Here is a 23296-nt window from a genome sequence, read left to right on the forward strand (position 1 = left end):
CAAAAATGGAATGAAAGAAACTATTTTTTATCTAAGGCTTTTATGAAAGAAAATTGAATTCTAATTAACCAAAATGAATTAAAAGGGAATGAGCCTAAACTAATATTTTTGTGATTATTTTTATATGTCAAAAATCATGTATTAAAAGTTCTAAAACCAATAGGAAGGATTAGCATTTTAATTACTAAAAAGAAGTGGCAAAAAATCTAATTACCTAAATCTAAAAAAAATGAAAACAGGGGGTGTAATCGAAATTACATGGTGTGATAAGCAAGTCTGGGCATAGGGCCCAATGGTTGGCCCAGAATGGTGATTATTGTTATAGATTTTTATAAAGGAAATTCATGGGCCCAAGGGAGGTGCAGGTAGCGGTTCAGTTACAGGCCCAGCATTATTGTTCTGATCCAATATCACATTGTTTTCAGACTTCTGTTCATGTGAGAAAAAAAAGCTAATGGGCCAAATTGGGGAAGTAGAACCGTGTGGCCCAAGAGATAGTAATGATCCAGCTTATTCAAACTTTATTCAATTAATCACCAACTAATTCAATTAACCACGATTTAATCCATTAATTTATGATTAACAGCTTATTATCAATTAATTATTATCAATTAAGAGAAAGAGATTAATTAAGACATTAAAGAAGAGGGGGGAGAAATTAGGGTTACAAACTTGTGGCTATTGAGCTCTCACGTGAACAAATCCCTCTCCCTCTCTCACGACGGCGACGACCGAAGTTTTCACCGGCGGAGATCTCCGGCAAAACTCTCACTCTCTTCAATCTCACCGGCCTCCGTCTTTCTCTATCTCTCTCGCCTATCTCAATATCTCTCGATTTCGTGACGATGATGATGATGATGAGTGTTCTTCGTTGTTGCAGATGAAGATGAAGTTCCGATGATGAAGGTTGAAGAATGACAGAGGAAGATGAAGAAGATTGAATCAGGTTGTGGTGGAGATTGAAATTGCTGCGGATCCATAGATGTTGATGCCGAGAAATTACGGTAAGCTTCAAAGTTAATCTTTATCCGATTCTTCTCCTTCTTCGTTTCTTGTGTTTCCGATGCGATGACGTTGATTCGTTGCGTTATTGTTGACACAATTGAAGATGATGAACAGGTGCAGCGATGAAGATGAAGATTCAAGGGATGAAGGTCGTGACTCGGAGATGTGAAGGTCGGTTAGAGTATGGAGAGGTTGAGGATTTGATGATTGAAGTGTGAGGTAGATGAAGAGTAATGGATTGATGATGATGATTTGAGGAAATGATAAAGATGGTGGAGAGTCCAGGAGTGAAGAAGTGAAAGTGAATTCTGTGTGAATGGTTCAGAGGATGGAGTGATGGAGAATTGAAATGGAGATGGATGAAGAAAATGGAAAATAGAGTGAAGAACCTTTGAAGAATCGAGTTCTGAGATTTTATAGCCGTGACAGGTTAGCCCCTTTCTCTTTTTCTCTTGGAAATTCAGTTAGGGATCTGTTTTGAATCTGTTAGGAAGTTAGAGATTCGGTTAGAGCTCTATTTTTTTTCGTTTTGACAGTTAGGATAGGTTAGTTACAAAGTGTTTGGGTTTGAAACTGAATTCGGCCAGGGATTAATTAGGAGGGTGGTTTATGTTATATGCAGGGCTGCAAGTTTAATCCATTTGCTATGTTTTTTTTTCTGTTATGAATTCTGTCTTATGCAGGTGGCTCAGTTTATTTGTGGGGAATCGGTTTACGGAGCTGCAAGTCGTTTGGGTCACGAAAGGAGAAAGAGAATTGAAGAGGGTTTGGTTTACTTTATCGCTTGATGGATATATGTAAACAGAACTATCATGAGGAAGGATCGAATGGAGATTAACTTGAAGAATGCAGGATGCCCATAAATGATGGAGAATGGCCTTTGTTTTCTTATAGGATTTCTGGTTGAATGGTAGAAGCCATGTCTTCATGTAGTATCTTGTAATATAAATTGAAGTGAAATGATGTTTACAATGTAATTTGGCTTCTCTCTTTTTTTGTAGAAACTTTTGAATGATGAAGTTGAACCTTGTAATGTAACACTTGTAATGAACCCTGAATGGAGCTTGTAATGAATTATGATGAAGTTTGGAAGATTGCTCTTGGACATGTAATAAGTGATAGTAAATGAGATTGGTTCTTTGATTCTTGAATTTGAACTTTGAACGATTGTAAAAGAACCAATACGAAAAGCTTTGTATTCAGCTTAACTCTTTTTTCTTTTTTTTATTCTGTATTGAATTTACAATGTAGCATGTATGTAATGGATCCCATTTTTGTAGTAAAGCTGACTTTTGAATCCTTGTAATGGGAATGTAATGATTTTTCTATTCACACTTTCAAATAGGATCTGAATTACCTTCTTTCTCTCCAATTAGTGATACTCTAAAATTCAAATCTTCTTCTCCTTTGCCAACTTAGATGAGCACCAGAATATATAAGTCAAGTGGAGTACCAAATACTTATATCCAAACTCCATAAAAATCCTCTTGATTACTAAATAAATATGGAAATAAACCATGATAAAACTAATGCCTTTAATCCACCATTACTGATTTAACGAACCAATATTATTTTTAATGAATGCATGATGTGTAAATGGGCTAAAATGCAAGTGAAGTTAAAATAATAAGCCAGTTAGTAGAAAAAATGGATGGGCAAATTTTGGGGTGCAACAATACTATCTTTTTAAAATTCAATTCAAATTGAATAAAATTTTAAATTTTAAAAAGATTAGTAAAATAGGCATAATTCATTATTAACTGAATAAAAATGCGCATGATAAACACATATACTTTTTGAATGAGTGCAAAGATATGTTAATGTCTTAATGGAAAGATGCGCATGAATGCAAAGTTTCAGTCAGTAGAAGTAAAATCAGGAGGGCAAATTTTGGGGTATGACACCTCCCCACTCACAGGTGAATCTAGGTCAGGGTAGGTCAAAATGGCAACCAGCGTTATCAGTCCTCCTGAGGTACCACCATCGTTGCATCTACATGCCAATAATGATACCCCATTTGGACCTCGACTGGGCGTGGGTCTCATGATCGCACTAGACAAGACCTGACATCTCATCGGCGTCATGACTATCCACTCTATCCTAGGTATCCTATGTGTCAACTCTGGCCTGGGTATTGGGCCTTTTACCTCATAGAAACATCCCACCCAACCTGCAAACAGAGAAAATATGTGGCCCCCACAGGGACCCATAATATAGTTCAGAATGCGAGAAAGTAAATATGATATGCAAGCAGAAAATAAACATGATATGCAAACATATATATACAGGATGTAAACAAATAAACAAACAAAGAAACACCTAATAAACGAAACAAACAAAGGTTAGGATCGACTCGCTAAGAATGGACCAGCACAGGTCTATCACATCCCCAACAGAGTCGCCAGCTGTCGCTAGCGCGAAAAATGGAATCAGAATTGGGAGTCGGTTACGCAAGGGGAAGATGCTAGCACCCCTCACGCCCATCGTACTCGATGGTATCCACCTATGTTTGTTTCTATCTAAAGGGTGTAAACTATGACTAAACCTAAATGCGAATGAATGCAAAAGAAATACGGGGAAAAGAAGGAATTATTTATAAGTGTGCTCGCTTAGGCCCCGCGACCCAATGGCTACGTATCCCTTACAAGGAATCAGAGCTACCGTAGTTCGGCTCAATAGTTTCCATTTGTTTTGTGTTTTTTAGTTGAACAGCGGTTAAGATCACAATCCACGATGCTCGACCTTTGGAGACTCATACGCCTATTTTTGGAAAGGACTTAACTTGTTCTTAGCAGCAGAATGAACTTGGGTTTGTGTCTTTTATTGTAATTCCACGATGACAAAACCCACTACAAGGCTTCGCATCGCTTCCTTACTTTGTTTTAAGTCTGAGCCTTTTATTAAGCATTTTGAGTATTTTTGGTTGGGTGTTTTTAAGGGAATTTATTTGTGACTTAGATGATACAAAAAAAAAAGAGTTTTTGAATATTTAGAGAATGCACATCGAGGTCTACACCACAATCTTTTCTCTAAATAGCGGTTAAGAAATACACCGAGGCCTATGTAGCAACCTGCCTTAAAGATTAAGACTTAGAGAGTCGCCACCTATTCTGAAGGGCGAATAGGAAACCCTACGCAGTTTAGAGATCGGGGTAAGTTATTATAATCAGGTCGAGGGAAGGTATTAGGCACCCTCAACCCTTTCCTATTGGCTTTGAATCTAAGGTAAAGGTTTATGGCTAAAATATTGAGGTTTAATAACTAAAGAGTTGAATAGGGGGAAATTGAGATTTTAGGGGGGGGAGACTCGCCTTGTTACCAAGTGCCTACGTATCTCCTTATGGAGAATCAGAGTCAACGTAGTTCGGGCACAGGGTTGTACGCCTTAGAATTTGATTTGAATGGTTTGAAGGCTTTTTGAATGGCCTATCGTAGTTTTAGAAGTTGTGATTTGAAAGGCATTTTGAATTGCCTGATTGAAAAGGATGAAAATCCGTAGTTTGATTTGAGGTGTTTTAAATGTTTTAGATTTGGGCGTACAACCCTGATTTGATATGTCACTGTTAGATGCGGTGATCAATAGATTTGATCAGTATAACTAACAGATTAATGGGCATTGCTGGTTACTCAGATCGATAGATTGATCGTCGCGGGCAGCAAATTAAATGTGTTTTAAATTTTAAGTATTTTTCATCTCTCGTCTAATGCGACTAATAGATTTAGTCGGGTCGAGGAGAGAATTAATTAAGGGTTAATGTTCTTTGCCAAATGGGCAATAGGATTGGGCAAACCCTAATATTTGGATCCTATATAGGGTTTTTATGATTTTTAATTAAAGTTGACTAAAATAAATTAAGTCAAAAAGTCGAGATAATCGGGAGATAGATCCTAAATCCTAGTATTAGCCTAATCCTAATTTTATCCTAACCTAATTTAATAATTTAAATTAAATAACATTAACTAATATATTAAATATTTAATTAATACAATAAACAAATAACTATTAAAAAAACCTGGTTTTTATTGTGTGTGGCGCTCCCTTTGCAGTCCATGGTAAGCCCTCAGCCTTATGATGTTAGATCAGAATTGTAGGAGATCTGATGGTGGTAATTGAGGGTGTATGGTGAACGTATGAGGCAGCAGCGCGCTGGATCTGTAAATAAGCAATTTAGTAAAATCATTGTAGCCAGGGAGGATCGAACCCAGGCTCTTCAGTTTGCAAGCAAGAGCTTTTGCCATTCGTGCTATGATAACCACCTGTCACACTTGGTATGCTCACATAATTTAACAAACAAAATTGGAGAACTCAAACCCAAAACAAACTACGCCTCTGTGTTCCCTCTTTTAAAACATACAGAGACCCTCATCCACACAAAGATTTTCATTTTTTTATGACGCACAAAGTTTTCCCCAAATCAGATCCATAATGGTGATTTTCTGGATCCGTTCGTCGGAGAAGAGGGTCGTACGACCGCGCAGGGGGAGCTCACGAATCCAGTGATTGGTGGTGCTGTCGGATCGAGCGAAACGACGCTGCAGGGAAAGGAACGACCGGCGGCGGCGATGTGCATCGGAAGTGGATACGTGGAGTGGCCGCCTGTTCGTTGATGTGCGTGTAGCAACCTGCCTAAAATTTAAACTTAGAGAGTCGCCACCTATTCTACCAAGGCGAATAGGAAACCTTTGATGGTTAAGAGATTAAGGGTAAGATACTATATTCGGGTTAAGGGAAGGTGTTAGGCACCCAAAACCCTTTCATAAAGGTTAACATTGCAAAGATAAGGGTTATGGCAGAAAAGCATAAAAAGGGTAAAGACAATTAGTAGGGTTAAAGGTTTAATTATTGAAAATGATTAAGAATTGGAGGAGGGGGACTCGCCTTGTTGCCAAATGCCTACGTATCTCCTTAGGGAGAATCAGAGTCCACGTAGTTCGGGGAAGGGTTGTACGCCCTTAGAATTTGAATTTGATAGGATTGGGAATTGCCTCAAAGGCTTTGGAAATAGCCTATGATAATGTGTAATTTGATACTAGAAGTTTTGAAAAGGTTTTGGAACTGTTTTAGGGTTTGGGCGTACAACCCTAGTTTAATTTGTATCATTAACCGCAATAATCGATTGATTCAATTACCATAGTTAAAAGGTTAATAATTTGATCGTTACCAATTTTAATCAATTAATTTGATCATTACTAATAACGAATAATAGTATTTTTTAATCATTTTTCATGAATTTTATATGCATTGTTACCCCTCGTAATCGATTGATTCGATAAAAAAATAATAACAAATTAAAGCAAAGGAAGGACGGTTAATCATCACAACTAATAAAATAATTGCAACCATTTAACCAAATAATAGAAACCAATTTTTTTATTTAATTAAATAACATTTTAATTAAAATTATTGTTGACCATAACGATTAATCGATTTAATCGGAACGAACAACAAATTGGAATTTTTAATAATAATATCATATATTTTTTATTTACAAAAAATAATTATTATATAATTAATTATATATAAAAAGAATTAATTAAAACCAATTATATTAATTAAATTAAATTAGTTATTAAGGGGTTTGATTCAATAGGATTGTTATTAAGGCTCATAATATAGGGGTTTGATCAGGGTTCGTTGGATCTAATTTTAATGAGATTCTATGGTTCAGATCTGAGGGTACATGGTGAACTATAGGCACGCAGACACATAGGATCCAGGGTGAAAATTCAGAAAAAATAATATGCGGGAGCGAGGATTCGAACCCCCACCCCCACGCTCACACAAACGATTCGCTACCACCCCAACCACACAACGCGCGTGTTTAAGATTCACCCCTATTAAATTATATATAAAACAACAAAATTAAAAGGGATTCAGCGCGCGAAATTTCAAACAAGCAAATCAGGATGTGACAACACATCATCTTCCCCAACCATACCTGAGGATTCCTGCATATTTTGCTACGAATTTGCCAGGATCCCATTCGTAGCAAATACACCTGCAAAATAGCGATTAGCTCATACGCACGCATAAATATTTCGCACCACCCCAGATCAACTCGTCCTGACCATGCGAACCTGATTGAACCACCCATTAGACCTAATTGAAGCCCTAGCAGAAAACCCTAATTCATAAACCCTAAAACCTTGCTCGGCCGTTAATGGCAATGCACAGACAAACCACGCAAACTTCAATTCAATCATCCAGAAACGTTCATAGCAATCACCCAAAGCATAAAACACAAACAATTTAACATATGAATGCACAAATCATGTTACTCGATCCAAAGTTCAGAACAACCTACCTCGGCTAATTGGAGGATGTTTTGGGGGTGTTGTTGCAGCGTGATGATCCTCACACGTTTAGAAACTCTTGGGGAAGCTTTTGCAATCTTCAATCCTCGCTAGAAACCTCTCAATTGCCAAAACCGAATTTCGATTATTGAAGCTTTTTTCTTTCTTGAACCCTTGCCTCTGATCAGAATCCTTAACCCCTGTGCGTGTGTACCTTCTCCTCTACTTATAGGGAGTGCATTAGGTTTAAAAAAGAGCCCAAGAATTCCTTAAATCAAATCTTGCCATAGTTGAGAAATTGGATTTTTTTTCTTGAATAGTAAGTTTCTTATTTTGGCCAAAATTATATCAATCTCTTCCCAACTAATTTTGCCACGAAAATATATTATATTCTAACATTAATGTTGATTGGAAATCACCAAAATATATTTTCTACCGAAATATTTGATTTCTCACTTATTTAAATCATTAAAAATCAATTTTAAATGAAATAAAATTGTGTAAAAAATCAAATAAAGTGATAAAATTCGTGGCATATGTTTTGGATAACTTATGGGCCAAGTTCAAGTCATAAAAGTATGGGCCTATTTGCAAGAAATCCAATTTGAACCTCCTTATTTCACAATTTATCTCCAAAAATCACCCAACTTTGATCAAGCATATCTCACTCAATTTTTAAGATATGAGGGAGTTCTAGTACTTTTTGGAAACCTCAAGAGGTCCTCTATAAGCCACTTTGGAACATATTTTTTCATTTGGAGCTTTTATCTTGATCATATCCTCTTTGCAAAAAAACTGTTTTTGAAGGATGCTTGAAAAGGACCTGTAATCTTTTGTACTATAACTCTCAAATGAAGCATTTATGGCCTTGGCTCGTGAGAGACAAAGTTGTAGAGAATCCAATTTCCTTCAAAATATGCTTTGAGTGGGGAATTTTTGATGTTCCATGTGAAAGTTATGCCCAGTCAAAGTTGGGTTGACTTTCTCCTAAAGAAACCCTAATTTGAACCTTTTTGTATTTGTTCATCTCTGAGTTTCTATTGATGGAATCATGATCAAGCTTTGATCAAATGATGGATATGCACCTCTATACTTGAGGTTTGGCCAATGATCATAGGTTTGAATCATGCTTTGATTGTAGTTGACCTTTAGGTTTGGATCAATTGACTGTGGATCTTGGGAATGTTTGAGCAGGTAACCTTTGGAGTTGTGCCTTGACTTTTCCCATGGAATTGCATTAGATCAACATGAACCATATACCATTGATTAAGAGCCCTCTCTTATTGATTCCCCTAAGAGTATCTCAAACCCTAGCCTTAGGAGGCTCTTGGCAAGGAGTGTTGCTTGGGTGGAACCCTAGTCTTCTGAATCTTTGTAGATGAAATGAATAGGGCAAATTTTGGGGTATGACAGTGCGGTAGCGATGTCGGCCAAGGACTGTTGCGCGTTCCGGAGGTAGAGCGGATCGGTTGTAGTTTGTCGTCGCCGGAAACGGATGCGCGGAGGTCATGTGATTCAACCGGTGGTCCATGTCGGTGTTTCCCGCGGCGGAGCGTTGTGGTGTTTTGACTCGATTCGGTTTCTTCCCTTCTCCTTGCTTCTGCGATGTTGCGGATACGACCTTGTTTGATAGCTGGGTTGAGTGTTGGAATTGTGATGATGTTATTATTGTTGGCTTATGATTTTGTGATGAGATTGATGATGGCGATGTTGTTTTGTTCGTTACTGATAATGGTAAAAAGGGAACGATGATGATAGTTAAAAAACATATATACACACACACACACACACACGTGAAAACAAGGCTTTTGGGATTGACTCTGCACACACCCAGGGATTTGACGAACAAAAAAAACCCCTTAGATGGTTGTTAGTGAAAAACTCATATCCACCATTTTGTGTGAAAATTTGTTGATGGTAAAGAAGAGAATTGATACGAATGTGCAGGTTAACCGAGAATATGGATTTTCTTTTGTTTCGAATAGTGATGTGTGGGTTTTGTTCTTCTTCTTTTTATAAAGAAGTGTATGCAAGTTATAAGGTCTATGTACAGAAATTGATGTGGGCAAGATTTAGGTTTGACTCTGAAAAGAATTTTGTCTCTAAAATAAGGTTTTGTCTATGTACGTGAGACTTGGAAGGGTTAGTGGTAAATGGAGTTTGCCTCCACTAATGTGTACCAAATACTCTCTATTTATAGAGAGGAATTAGGTTTTCTTTTCTTACACCCAATGGGCTTAGTGTCCAATTGACTAATAAACTAAACCTAATAATTCTAATATAAAAAATAAACCTGAAAATGATATTAAAATCCTAATCCTAATAATTAATAATAATAATAATAATAATACCTATAAATAATGATAACACCAAAAATTAGTAATTAGTTAGTAATAAAAAATAAAACAAATGACTTAACATTATAATACATAACAATCTAATAAAAGTGGACTATACACCAATAATAGACTTCCCGAATAATCAAACCTGGATTGGGCCAAATGTTTGGGCTCAAATATTCCCTATTTCTACTTCCCATTTTAACTTAGGACATTTTATAAGAGTGTGGGTTTGACAATAGGAATGTCAAACCCCATGACTCTTAATTTTGACCCTTGATGAATTAAAAGATATAGATCTGATCGGGCAAATTTTGGGGTATGACAGCTGCCCCTGTTCAATCTTCTTAAACCTGAAGAGTCGGATAGGCACGTCTGCCTATCATAATCTAAAGGTAGAAGATGATTGAACACTGAAATGCCCTGAAATTTGCCTTTGTTGGGAATAAATTCCATGGGAGATGGGCTTACAGATGCCACCCAAGGTAAATACCTCTCTCTTTCGAATGCGAAGCAAATGCTTTCGAAAGGAATCACTGTGTTTCGATTGTAGCACGGCCTAAAAAGGCAACCTGAATTTTATGCAATGTTATGATGCATGCGATGTATGATGCAGTGAGCTTCTCAAAATAACTGAGAGCGATATATGTATATGCATTATGTATGAATGAGGTATGTTAGTTGAATGATGCATGATTGTAGTTGAAGCATGTTAGTAGCTTTGAAAAAGAGAAAAAAACCTTTGTTTGATGTTGATGATGTTTTGGAGAAGATCACTGCCGAGGGACTAACGTGATAAACCCAATTGAGAAACCTTTTGAAAATCTTGTTGTGAAACCCTTTGTGAAACCCTGTTTTCCTGGAAAAGCTCCTAGAAAGGATGGAATACGTCTTAAAGAAGACTGCCTGGAAAGGCTCCTGAAAAGGATGGAATATGTCTTAAAGAAGACTGCCTGGAAAGGTTCCTGAAAAGGATGGAATATGTCTTAAAGAAGACTGTCTGGAAAGGTTCCTGAAAAGGACTGATAATATTCATTTGATTGTAGAGTGACCACTATGTGGTTGAAATGTATTGATAACTCCTTGTAGAAAATCCTGATGTGGGAAAATAAATCCCTGCACCAATAGGATCATTTGCTATGATTATAGCAAACTCACCTGCACCAATAGGATCATTTGCTAGGGTTATAGCAAACTCACCTGCACCATTAGGATCATTTGCTAGGGTTATAGCAAACTCACCTGCACCATTAGGATCATTTGCTAGGGTTATAGCAAACTCACCTGCACCATTAGGATCATTGGCGAGGGTTATCGCAAACTCACCTGCACCAATAGGATCATTTGCGAAGGTTATCGCAAACTGACCTGCACCAATAGGATCATTTGCTAGGGTTATAGCAAACTCACCTGCACCATTAGGATCATTGGCGAGGGTTATCGCAAACTCACTTGCACCAATAGGATTAATTGTCATAGTTCTGACAAGCTCACCTGCACCATTCGGATCATCTGCCTTTGTTCGGACAAATTTCATCTACACTATTTGGATCATTTGCCCTGGTTCGGACAAATTTCACCTACACCATTTGGATCATTTGCCCTGGTTCGGACAAATTTCACCTACACCATTTGGATCATTTGCCCTGGTTCGGACAAATTTCACCTACACCATTTGGATCATTTGCCCTGGTTCGGACAAATTTCACCTACACCATTAGGATCACTTATCCTGGTTCGGACGAGTTTACCTGCACCATTAGGAGTCACTTATCCTTGATCGGACAAGCTTACCTTCACCAAAGGAATTACCTGCCATGGCTCTGACAAGCGTACCTGTATAAGAAGAGGTCATTTGCTATAGTTCTAGCAAACTTACCTGTATGAAAAAGATTCACTTGCTATAGCGCTAGCAAGTTTGTCCACATAAAGTCCTTGACGGTATCCGGTAGATGTATGAAGATGATGCTCGCGAATCGAGGGTCGGAAAAATCACGACACGTGGGTCGGAAAACACACCTATCACAACACGAGGGTTGGATACTCATGACACGAGGGTCGGAAACACACATATCACAACACGAGGGTTGGACACTCACGACTCGAGGGTCAGAAAATACACCCATCACAACACGAGGGTTGGAAACTCACGACACGTGGGTCGGAAACTGGAGTTTTGTAGTATTTGAATGCACTAGATGATATGCATGCTAATGCATATGTATAGTTTGTTTATGAGTGAAATGAACAACAAGGTTGCTATCATCGGTAAGGTTACCGGGAAGCATCAATCAGGTGACTGGAGAGAATATCTCAGTAAGGTTACTGGCATCGGTAAGGTTACCGGAAAACATCAATCAGGTGATTGGAAAATAAATCTCAGTAAGGTTACTGGCATCGGTAAGGTTACCGGAAAACATCAATCAGGTGATTGGAAAATAAATCTCAGTAGGGTTACTGGCATCGGTAAGGTTACCGAAAAACATCAATCAGGTGATTGGAAAATAAATCTCAGTAAGGTTACTGGCATCGGTAAGGTTATCGGGAAGTAGGTGGACAATGTAGCTTAGCACCAGAGTTTTGAATTGGATGTTTGGATGTATGGGATAATGCTTATGCTTATGCATATGTTGATTGATGTAATGTGTGGAATGAAATAATGTCTTCTATAAGACTACCTGAAAAGGTTTCTGGCATGGATATGAAGATTTGTCTTAAAGAAGACTACCTGAAGAGGTTCTTAGCGAAGGATGAGGAATGTCTTAAAGAAGACTGCCTGGAAAGGCTGAAAGATGTCTAAAAAGACTACCTGAAAAAGGTTCTTGGAGATGGCGATGAATATCTTAGAAAAGTCTACCTAGAAAGGTTCTTGGAAAAGGATGTCTTAAAGAAGACTACCTAAAAAGGTGCGGTGTGATGTATCAACCAATGTATGTAATGCATGACCTATGTGTATTTGCATGATGCTCCAATGATAGGTTGTTGATAACCAAAAGCGTATATAGCTCCCTGGAGTTATAGGTTTGTTTGATAAGGTGGGGTGTGATGCTAGCGCGACTTCCCAATCCCCTTTGTTTGTATTTTGAAGGTCGTAGTTAGGAGAAAGAATTGTCGGATGTTGTAAAGTGTGAAAACGCCTTTTCCTTTTGATGTGCGCCTTGCCCCAGTTTGGCTCTCAGAATTACTCCACACCTTTGAATTTTCGAAGTTCTACATGTCTTTAACCTTTGCAATTCACACCTTTAACCTTTTTGAGGTTCTCCACACCTTTAGCCTTTCGAAGTTCTCCACACCTTTAACCTTTCGAGGTTCTCCACGCGTTTAACCTTTTGATTGTTAACCTTATGGATTTGATATCCAATGCCCTAGTGTTTAGTGGAAAAATATGCCTATGACCTCCAAGCTATGAAGGAAGTGCCCCGAGAAATAACCTTGTTAGATGCTTCGACGTTTAGATTGAAGGGTATGCCTTTGCTCTCCAGGATATGGAGGGCTATCCATAGTGTTCTATCCTTTTGAATTCTTCCCATGCTTGACATGCCTCTGTTAGTTATTGCTTCGAGGTGTGCCCCAAGTCGATTGATCCTTAGAAAGAGTGCCCCTAGTGAATAGGATGTTTGATTGCATGCTCCTGTGATCTTCGAAATTTTTCCCCTGTTTAGGAGAACCCTCTAGATGTGATTCCCCCCGTTCCAGAGTCTTTATTAGAAGTGATCACCCTGGATTAACCAATTTCGAGATTTCCTCGATGCTAAGCGTATATTCGCAGATGGCGTTGTACCCTTTGAGAAGTAACTCCAACGCAGTGCGTATGCAAATTTTGGAATCGAAGTCCGTTATGAATTAGGACTGGATGATTAGAAACAAATGCTTGAAAAAGTGTAGTGGTTAGAAATAGTTTTAACAAACTTAGGAGTCAGTATAACAAAATCCTGCTTAATATGCTTTCATAGTTAACCTTGCCTCAATTAGGACTTTTGAATGTTGTAACTTGGCCTGGTTCAAGTTTTAAGAAACAACGGATATAAGGCTCAAAGTTTTATTTATCCCACCCCTTTCTCCTTGATGTTCTCTAGATCCTAAAGATTCTCTTAACCCAATGAATGTGCTTTGTTTGCAAGAGAATCGCTTCAGTTTTGACATCGAGCATGAGCCTTAGTAGAGATCCAAGCGCTGATGGAAAATGTTGTAAAGATCCAAGCATTGATGTGAAGCTTTGATGGTTTGGCAGTCACAAGATTATCCTTTGTATTTCGCCTTTGTTTTTATCCCTTATTTTGCATGAACCAAATCCTTTGAATTTGATCCATCGGGATGCCCTAATTTTTGCCTAAGTCCTTTTTTGTTTTTTTTTCATTTTGACTTAGCGGGCGATTTTTCTCCTTTTTTTTAATGCTCCTTTGAAGGTATTGCTCCTTAGATATCGCATGTTGTGACTGTCATGTCGACTTTGATACTTCCTCGATCTTGAATGATGTGTTGAGGAAGAAGATTGTTGTGAATGTTATCTCCGTTGCTTCCTCAATCTTTGATGAATGCGAGGAAGAAGATATGCTTGAACCTTTTCTTTGCTTGATCCTTTGCTTGGATTGACTGATTCTCTTGACAACCAAAATACACCATTGAATTAATTGAAATCTACCCTGCCCCTGGTTAAAATCAAGGTTTAATTGAAAAAGTAGAAACAAAATCCAACTCCTGGCTCGAGGGGGTAATGAGGGATTAACATCCTTATATCTCCACTGTTTGGGAATTGAAATAATGCATGTACATCCTCGGCTCGGTTTTACCTTGAAAGCATACGTTTAGCGAGATTCAGTTATTTATATTCGTCATCCTCCCTTAAGTTTGTTAATAATCCTAACCGTGAAATTGATAATGGCACAGAAGTGCGTGAGTGGAAACTCATAGTAGTGAGTGAATGAATTGACTCCAAAACCTGCGTGGTCATCCCATTAGAATTGCTAATCCGAAGGTACAACTTTTATCCTGAGTGACACTTAGCGATCGTAGGGGTTGAAATTTTGACATGATAAACACCTATTAGTCCTAGGGACAATCTCCTTTGTAAATCCATTGATCTTGTTTTACTCCTTAGCTCTTTAGACTTGTAGAAGTAAGGGCAACCTCGAATTTTCCTTGGGCACGTCAAACCTGTCGGAAATAATTGTAAGCGGTGGGTTTTCGTCGTATCGGAACTTCATGAGTTTCCTTTGACTGAACCTCTTTTGCTTTTCCTAAGGATAGTATCACACCATTGCAACTTTCAGGGTTTGTAGATTGATAAAGATAGCCTATGACCCTTTTGCCCCTTGGCGTGGAGTTAACACACGTCGCCTTTCCTCCATCGTGGTTATGCATCTTTGTTCAGGATTTTGCCCCGGTTGGACTAATCCTTGCCCCTAGGTTATCATAGAGCGTCTTCGTAAATTTGATTTGTTCTAAGACGAACCCCTTTATGACTAGATACCCCTTGAGTGTATCCATGAGGGAACTCTTTTGTTGAACTAATCCTTGCTCGACGATAACCTTCGTTGTATTTATGATCCTGTTACGAAAAGGCATGGACATGTAGATAGCACGGTGAAAGACATCCTCTTTTCCTTAGTAAGACTAAGATCATTCTCAATAGTTTATTTCTCCTTTCTCCATGATTCATGATCCTTTGATTTTTCTCCATGGGTTTCAGGAAACCAGCTAGCATGGTAAATGTGGATGCGGACGAAGATAGAAATGCAAATGTAAATGTATGAGTGCATGAAAATGCAAAGGTATGCGTATGCGAAGGACTCCTTGTATTATAACTCTGTGTATGCAATGCAGACACGTGACGTATAATCCTAGGGATAGCTTTAGAGGCGACATTAGACCCTCGTTAAATCCTCACGAGATAGATGTTATGACACACTAATGGAAATCCCTTAGATTAGGGGGTATGCAGAAGGTGGTGGCTGGAGACCGTTCAAGACAGTCACCAAGTCTCATGGCCATCGAGAGGCTGTTCGACGTGTACCAATGAAGTTGTCCCTCGTGGGAAGGTTCTCTATGCGGAACACAACCCGTCTGAGGACGATATCGGATGAAGAGAAATCCCTACAGGCTAGGGATGAAGGATGTATAAATGGAAATCCAAAACCCTACAAGTTAGGGGGTGGGCAGAAGCCAGCACGAAGTGACCGTTCAGGACAGTCACTGGATCTCATGGCCATCGAGAGGCCAATTAATGTGCGTTAATGAGGGTGTCCTTCAGGGGAAGGACGAAGTCATTGTAAAAACAAATAGAAGGAAATCCCTACAGGCTAGGGAGTTCGTAGGAGCAAGCACGAGGTGGCCGTTCAAGACATTCACTCGGTCACATGGCCATCGAGAGGCCAATTGACGTATGCTAACGAAGATGTCCTTCGAACGAAGGATGTGATTTTAGAAATGGGATCCCTACAGGCTAGGGAATGCGTAGATGTAAGCACATGGTGACCGTTCAAGGCAGTCACTGGATCGCATGGCCATCGAGAGGCCAATTGACGTGCGTAAACGAAGATGTCCTTAGTGGGAAGGACATGTAGTTGTAAGAATACAAAGGTATAAGAAGAAAATCCATACAGGCTAGGGAATTCATAGATGCAGGCGCGGGGTGACTGTTCATGACAATCACTAAGTCTCATGGCCATCGAGAAGCCAATCAACGTGCGTAAATGGAGGTGTCCTTCGTGGGAAGGACATGGTCTTAGAAATGAAGTTCTTGCAGGCCAGGGAACACGTAGGAATACCTGCAAAAATTAAACGCAAGACATTCACAGTACATAAATTGCATATATAATAAGCACGTAAGCACATAAGCCCTAGGCTCATAGGTTCGACGTAACGGCTTAGGGTGCCTACCCTTCCCATTGGTATGTTCTAGAAAAGGTCTCATGGGGTCGTTCGTAACCGCCGAGACTTTTTGTCTCTTTGGATTTTAGAACAACTCATTTTATCCATGAGGTTCGAGTTTTAGGGGTAGGTTCCCAGAGAGATCAGCCAAATACCAAGTCCAGCCCTCAACAAGGTCGAGCCTCGTATCAGACCTTTCCGGATATTCAACCCACTCTCAGTGGAATTATAATAAGACTCGTAGGCGATGTATTTTCCCTCTGGTCTTAAATATAATTCTCACGCTTAGGTTTGACGCAATTTATAATATCCCAACAGAATATAATAAAATAACAAATATAAAAATATTTAATTAAATTGAACGTAAATGAATGAAGTTGCGGTAAATGAATGAATAATTGCAGATGAATAAATAAATAAATAAAAATTTAAATATTTAATAAAAAAAAGGAAAACCTAAATCCTACACCAAACCCTAATTTAGGCAAACTAGCCAAACCCTAAAAGTTTTTCCAAAAACCTAAAAGGTTTGCCACAAACCTAAACCCTCTCAAGCCTTAGGAGCATAATAATTCACCATTAACTGTGTCCCCAACAGAGTCGCCAGCTGTAGCAACCTTCCTTAAAGATTAAGACTTAGAGAGTCGCCACCTATTCTGAAGGGCGAATAGAAAACCCTACGCAGTTTAGAGATCGGGGTAAGTTATTATAATCAGGTCGAGGGAAGGTATTAGGCACCCTCAACCCTTTCCTATTGGCTTTGAATCTAAGGTAAAGGTTTATGGCTAAAATATTGAGGTTTAATAGCTAAAGAGTTGAATAGGGGAAAATTGAGATTTTAGGGGGGGAGACTCGCCTTGTTACCAAGTGCCTACGTATCTCCTTATGGAGAATCAGAGTCAACGTAGTTCGGGCACAGGGTTGTACGCCTTAGAATTTGATTTGAATGGTTTGAAGGCTTTTTGAATGGCCTATCGTAGTTTTAGAAGTTGTGATTTGAAAGGCATTTTGAATTGCCTGATTGAAAAGGATGAAAATCCGTAGTTTGATTTGAGGTGTTTTAAATGTTTTAGATTTGGGCGTACAACCCTGATTTGATATGTCACTGTTAGATGCGGTGATCAATAGATTTGATCAGTATAACTAACAGATTAATGGGCATTGCTGGTTACTCAGATCGATAGATTGATCGTCGCGGGCAGCAAATTAAATGTGTTTTAAATTTTAAGTATTTTTCATCTCTCGTCTAATGCGACTAATAGATTTAGTCGGGTCGAGGAGAGAATTAATTAAGGGTTAATGTTCTTTGCCAAATGGGCAATAGGATTGGGCAAACCCTAATATTTGGATCCTATATAGGGTTTTTATGATTTTTAATTAAAGTTGACTAAAATAAATTAAGTCAAAAAGTCGAGATAATCGGGAGATAGATCCTAAATCCTAGTATTAGCCTAATCCTAATTTTATCCTAACCTAATTTAATAATTTAAATTAAATAACATTAACTAATATATTAAATATTTAATTAATACAATAAACAAATAACTATTAAAAAAACCTGGTTTTTATTGTGTGTGGCGCTCCCTTTGCAGTCCATGGTAAGCCCTCAGCCTTATGATGTTAGATCAGAATTGTAGGAGATCTGATGGTGGTAATTGAGGGTGTATGGTGAACGTATGAGGCAGCAGCGCGCTGGATCTGTAAATAAGCAATTTAGTAAAATCATTGTAGCCAGGGAGGATCGAACCCAGGCTCTTCAGTTTGCAAGCAAGAGCTTTTGCCATTCGTGCTATGATAACCACTTGTCACACTTGGTATGCTCACATAATTTAACAAACAAAATTGGAGAACTCAAACCCAAAACAAACTACGCCTCTGTGTTCCCTCTTTTAAAACATACAGAGACCCTCATCCATACAAAGATTTTCATTTTTTTATGACGTACAGAGTTTTCCCCAAATCAGATCCATAATGGTGATTTTCCGGATCCGTTCGTCGGAGAAGAGGGTCGTATGGCCGCGCAGGGGGAGCTCACGAATCCAGTGATTGGTGGTGCTGTCGGATCGAGCGAAACGACGCTGCAGGGAAAGGAACGACCGGCGGCAGCGATGTGCATCAGAAGTGGATACGTGGAGTGGCCGCCTGTTCGTTGATGTGCGGTAGCGATGTCGGCCAAGGACTGTTGTGCGTTCCAGAGGTAGAGCGAATCGGTTGCAGTTTGTCGTCGCCGGAAACGGATGCGCGGAGGTCATGTGATTCAACCGGTGGTCCATGTCGATGTTTCCCGCGGCGGAGCGTTGTGGTGTTCTGACTCGATTCGGTTTCTTCCCTTCTCCTTGCTTCTGCGATGTTGCGGATACGACCTTGTTTGATAGCTGGGTTGAGTGTTGGAATTGTGATGATGTTATTATTGTTGGCTTATGCTTTTGTGATGAGATTGATGATGGCGATGTTGTTTTGTTCGTTACTCATAATGGTAAAAGGGGAACGATGATGATAGTTAAAAAACATACACACACACACACGTGAAAACAAGGCTTTTAGGATTGACTCTGCACACACCCAGGGATTTGACGAACAAAAAAACCCCTTAGATGGTTGTTAGTGAAAAACTCATATCCACCATTTTGTGTGAAAATTTGTTGATGGTAAAGAAGAGAATTGATACGAATGTGCAGGTGAACCGAGAATTTGGATTTTCTTTTGTTTCGAACAGTGATGTGTGGGTTTTGTTCTTCTTCTTTTTATAAAGAAGTGTATGCAAGTTATAAGGTCTATGTACAGAAATTGATGTAGGCAAGATTTAGGTTTGACTCTGAAAAGAATTTTGTCTCTAAAATAAGGTTTTGTCTATGTACGTGAGACTTGGAAGGGTTAGTGGTAAATGGAGTTTGCCTCCACTAATGTGTACCAAATATTCTCTATTTATAGAGAGGAATTAGGTTTTCTTTTCTTACACCCAATGGGCTTAGTGTCCAATTGACTAATAAACTAAACCTAATAATTCTAATATAAAAAATAAACCTGAAAATGATATTAAAATCCTAATCCTAATAATTAATAATAATAAAAATAATACCTATAAATAACGATAACACCAAAAATTAGTAATTAGTTAGTAATAAAAAATAAAACAAATGACTTAACATTATAATACATAACAATCTAATAAAAGTATACTATACACCAATAATAGACTTCCCGAATAATCAAACCTGGATTGGGCCAAATGTTTGGGCTCAAATATTCCCTATTTCTACTTCCCATTTTAACTTAGGACATTTTATAAGAGTGTGGGTTTGACAATAGGAATGTCAAACCCCATGACTCTTAATTTTGTCCCTTGATGAATTAAAAGATATAGATCTGATCGGGCAAATTTTGGGGTATGACAGCCTACGCCTCAATCATTTCTCTTCCGCTAAGTAGAAAAGAAATACACCGAGGCCTACACCCCAATCATTTCTTTCCTACTATGAAAAAGTAGTAGCGGTATGATCCTCGTCGGTATTTATTAAGTTTTTTAAGATTGAAAAGAAAAAGAAAATGAGAAAGGGGAACTAACCTATTTTCTAATCTAATTGTCATTTACAAGCCTAAGTCCTAAATTGTCAAATAAGGATCTACCTAAAGTTATAGGGTTTTAAGGGAAAAGACTAAGCCTAATGGTTATGAAGATTATAGGTCCTAAATCTATGGGAACATACAAGTGAAGTTACAAGTAAAAAATCATAAGTAAGCAATGATACAAAATTACACACAAGCATGAAATAACAAGTCAAAAATATAGTACAAAAATGGACTAAAGATACTATTATTTTTTATGGGATTCTTATGTAAAAGAGAATTCAAATCAAGCAAGGGAAATTAAAATGATGAACCTAAACTAATATTTTTAGGAACATTTTTTATATGTCAAAATTGTGTTAAAGGTCTAAAATTACCACAAGGGAAAATTAACAAAAATCTTAGTAAAGAACTAAATCCTAATAATCTTCTAATGTGAATCCAGATGGTAGAAAGCCAAAAATTGTGGTGTAATCAACAGGCGCTGGGCCCAGGGTGTTGGCCCAGTAGAGTTCTTTTTGTTACAGCAATTCTCTTCAGCCAAAAAAGTGAAGCATTGGGCCATTGGGGTGTGAGTTATAATTTAGCAGGCCCAAAGACTATGGGATGGATCCATTTTTAGATTTCTCAGATTTTGTATTCAGTCTATGGATAATTGTTTTCAGATTTTTTCGTTAATTGCCAATTAAAACCATTAATCCAGTTAATCCATCAACTAATCAAAATTATATCTAATTAACACCAAACTTTATGCTAATCAAATATTCAAATCATATGCTATTTAATTAAACATTAAATTGGAAAAATAAAAGGGGATTAGGGTTACGTACATTGTGACGATTCAACTTGTTTGCGTTCACCTCTCAGCTCTTCTTCTTCACGAACAACGAACTGCGGCGGCGGACTTCCTTTTCCGGTGAGATCCTTCAATTTGTCATCATAATCGAAAGCAAACACCTCCTCCTTCGATCAAAAGTTCACCGCGCCGCCACAACACCGCTCTCACTACTTCGTCTTACTCTCGTTCTCTCCCTGATGTCACCGCGAACTCTTACGAATCTCTCGCTCGATCTCTTTCATCTTCTCCGATTCTCTGCGTTTATGTTGGAATTCTTGTTGTTTGCAGATGATTCGATGAAGGTGTAAGAAGATTGTTGCTGACTATTAGAAGAAGCGATTGATGATGAACGTCGTTGTTTACAGAGACGTATGGGAGTAAAGATCGTAACGATGATGCAAAACTTTATTGATGATGTTATGGAGAATTGAATCGGACAAGCGGTTGTTCTTGAGGTTCGATCCAGTTACAGGTTATTCCCTTTCTCTCTTATCCCCCTTCTTGCATCTCTGTTGTCAATCTCATTCCTTTCTCTGTTATCAATTTTTTTCTCGAATCCGTTTTTTGCAGCACCAGAAAGATGATGATGAAAACTATTGTTGTTTGTTGCGATGATGATGATGATGATGAATGAACGCAGTAAGGATGAAGGTGATGAAGGTTCTGAGATTTTTCTGAGAAGTGATTTTTATGGTGAAGAATTGATGCAGAGGGAGAAGATTGGTGATTGAAGGTTTCAGAATTGATGATGAGATGATGAAGATTATGGAGAGAATTGAAGATTGAGGAGAAGAGAAAGAGAGTTATGAAGTGGATGAAAAGTGAATGGTGCGTGAATGGTGAATGAGAATGAAGAGCAGAAGATGGTGGTGGAAGATTGAAAAAATGGAGGAGATTCGATGATAGTGAAGGTTGAAGTGTATAAATAAAGTGTGTGATTTTGCAATTGATTCAGTTGGGAAGTTTGTTACCATTCAGTTACAGGTTAGTTTTCTGTTACTAATTTTCTTCTCCCTTCTGTTAATTGCTGTTAGAAATTGGTTGCAAATCAGTTATGAGGTTGGTTGTAGCTGTTAGAATTTGTTAATCTCCTATTTCTGTTACAAAACTTCTGATTTTCTATTATTTCTCTTTCCTCTGCTTTTTGTTCTGAAAATCCCTCCTATTTTCTGTTAAGTGAAGCTTCTGAATCTCTCCCCCCTGGTTTTTCTCATGGCGTGGTTTCTTTTGATTCGGTTCTTCTTGAACCGGTCCTGGATTTTGAAGTGCAGGTGTTGCTGCAAGTTTGATTTTTTGTTTGAATCGAAATTGGTTCAGTTTTCATGTGAAGACTTATTTTCTCATTCTGATTCCGTTATGCGAATTTGTATTCCTCTCTTGTTAACAATTTCCAGATTGATTCTTTCGTGCAGCAAGTTCGAACCAATTTAGATACTGCCATGTGACGAAGGAGTTTACGCCGAGGGGTTTGAAGCTGCAGCGGAGTGATTACGGGTGGGATCAATGGAGTTTTATATATAATGAAGTAATTTGTGGAGGAATTTAGAAATAGGCTTAGGAAACTGAGTAATGTTTGCAGTGAGTTTTGAATGAATGTTTGGATAATCAGATGCAAGGCAACTTTTGATAATCGGATGCAAGGATCTAAGGACAAGTATATGGCTCTCAGGATGTGAAGTAGAATTAGGAACAAATAGGCCTCAAATATTTTTGTGTAACTTTGTAGCTTTGAATGGATTTGTGAATGTACATGACTTGGACTTGATTTTGTAATGAGTATGATTTTGAACAAGTCTTTAATAATTGTTGAATGAATTATGGATAAATTTTGTGATGAATTTGAATAGAGATTCTAATGGGCTTGACAAATGGTTTTTTATCTTGTATTGAACATATTTGAAACTTAGATCTTGAATGGGCTTTCGATTCTAATTCCAATCTCCCTCGCAAACCAATGACACATGGAATGAATGAAACTTGAATGAATCTTGTTTTTTCCTTTCATAAAGAACTTTGAATGAAACCTTGATTTAGATTATTTTGAATATTAATCAATAAACTCTAATCAACTCGCCATTTTGATGAAACTTGGTTCACTTGGTAAATCTTCACTTCCAAGCTTCAATGGCAAGTCTTGAATCATTAATCCTCAAAATCTCAATTAACCCGCAATTGAGGTAACAAGCACATGATGCGAGCCAAAAATTGCGTTGATCAAGATAAATGAATAAGTCAACCTCTCATTCCATTGCCCTTGTATCTCAACCCACCACAACAGTAATGTCTTGAGGATTTCCTCGTATAAAACCCATAGTCCTCTTGCCCTCGGTGGATCTTCATAGAGGAAAACCTTGTAGCTTTAGGAGAAAGAAGTCCACCACAA

General features: G+C 38.2%; 1 long non-coding RNA gene across 2 annotated transcripts; it reads left to right on the plus strand.

The window, feature by feature from the left end:
• The first annotated feature begins 612 nt into the window (after positions 1–612).
• Positions 613–2156, plus strand: LOC131632289 (uncharacterized). 2 transcript variants are annotated; one of them, XR_009292941.1, is made up of 3 exons: positions 613–1004; positions 1120–1434; positions 1689–2156. It is a non-coding gene; the product is annotated as an uncharacterized LOC131632289 (long non-coding RNA). The 2 variants fall into 2 exon arrangements; XR_009292940.1 differs by having other exon boundaries at positions 614–1004; positions 1109–1434.
• Positions 2157–23296: the final 21140 nt, after the last annotated feature.

The sequence above is a fragment of the Vicia villosa genome, unplaced genomic scaffold, assembly GCF_029867415.1.
Source record: "Vicia villosa cultivar HV-30 ecotype Madison, WI unplaced genomic scaffold, Vvil1.0 ctg.000924F_1_1, whole genome shotgun sequence".
In the NCBI taxonomy this organism is placed as follows: Eukaryota; Viridiplantae; Streptophyta; class Magnoliopsida; order Fabales; family Fabaceae; genus Vicia; species Vicia villosa.